This window comes from Eumetopias jubatus, unplaced genomic scaffold (assembly GCF_037043125.1).
Source record: "Eumetopias jubatus isolate StellerSeaLion01/CBP00866 unplaced genomic scaffold, mEumJub1_p1.0 scaffold_10, whole genome shotgun sequence".
Classification (NCBI taxonomy): domain Eukaryota; kingdom Metazoa; phylum Chordata; class Mammalia; order Carnivora; family Otariidae; genus Eumetopias; species Eumetopias jubatus.
The window spans coordinates 105,144,269-105,145,795 of NW_028274816.1; the positions used below are offsets into that span (position 1 = coordinate 105,144,269).

General features: G+C 50.9%; 1 pseudogene; it reads left to right on the top strand.

Moving 5' to 3' along the window:
- Positions 1-680, top strand: LOC114198416 (NADH dehydrogenase [ubiquinone] 1 beta subcomplex subunit 9 pseudogene; annotated as a pseudogene).
- The last annotated feature ends 847 nt before the right edge of the window (positions 681-1,527 follow it).

Below are 1,527 nucleotides of genomic sequence, written 5' to 3' on the forward strand. Positions count from 1 at the left end.
ATGCATTACTGGGAGTCCCCGCGGCGGCTGGAGGAGGCAGGCGGTCACGGCCCTCTGCACCCAGGTCCCTACCGGCCCCACCAGCAGAAGGTGCTGCCGCTGTATGAGCCACCTGGAGTCGGATTGTGTCCACAGGGACAAATACTGGGACTTAGCTTGTTTGAGGAGAGCCCGGCGTGAAGAACAGAAGAATGAAAAGATATGGTGAAGGCCACCCAACTGCTGAGGGAGGCGGAGGAAGAATCCTGGCGCAGTCGGCATCCTCAGCCACACACCTTCCCCGAGTCTCCAGGAGGGACCTCCTCCGAGAGAGCAAGTGCTACGAGGTTCCTGAGTGGTGCTTAGGGGACCGGCAGCCCTCGGAGAAGGCGCGGTGTCCCGACTGCTCTGCCGAGGGAGAGCAGTGGAAGAAGCTGCGGAGGGAAAGCTGGGCGCGGGAGGTGAGGTGGCCGCAGGAGGAAACGGCGCTCGGCGGTACTAACCCTGCGGCTGTGCCCCCCCGCCCCGCCCCCGCCCGGAGGGAAGGGGATTTGCCGCACCTGCGGTGGCACACTGAGCCCCGGGGCCCTGTGCGCAGAGGGGAGGACACCTCAGCAGTCAGCCACGCTGGCAAGGGAAATCAGATACACAACGAATACACGCTTGCCCTAATAAAAATCACTCAGCTTGGGAAGGATTAATTAATTAGTTAATTAGTTAATTAGATAACTAAAAATGCGTTACTGGAATCCCACTTTTGGGTATATACCCAAAAGAATTGAAAGAGATATGTGCACACCCACATTCATTCATGGCAGCATTATTCACAGTAGCCAAAAGGGGAAAGCAACCCAAGTGTCTATTGAGGGATGAGTGGATAAACACAATGCGATGTATACATCACAATGGAATATTATTCAGCTTTATTTTTTAATTTTTTATTGTTATGTTAATCACCATACATTACATCATTGGTTTTTAATGTAGTGTTCCATGAATCATTGTTTGTGCATAACACCCAGTGCTCCACGCAGAACGTGCCCTCTTTAATACCCATCACCAGGCTAACCCATCCCCCCACCCCCCTCCCCTCTAGAACCCTAAGTTTGTTTCTCAGAGTCCATCGTCTCTCATGGTTTGTCTCCCCCTCCGATTTCCCCCCCTTCATTCTTCCCCTCCTGCTATCTTCTTTTTTTTCTTAACATATATTGCATTATTTGTTTCAGAAGTACAGATCTGTGATTCAACAGTCTTGCACAATTCACAGCGCTCACCATAGCACATGCCCTCCCCAATGTCCATCACCCAGCCACCCCATCCCTCCCACCCCCCACCACTCCAGCAACCCTCCGTTTGTTTCCTGAGATTAAGAATTCCTCATATCAGTGAGGTCATATGATACGTGTCTTTCTCTGATTGATTTATTTCACTCAGCATAACACCCTCCAGTTCCATCCACGTCATTGCAAATGGCAAGATCTCATTCCTTTTGATGGCTGCATAATATTCCATTGTGTATATATACCACCTCTTCTTTATCCATTCATC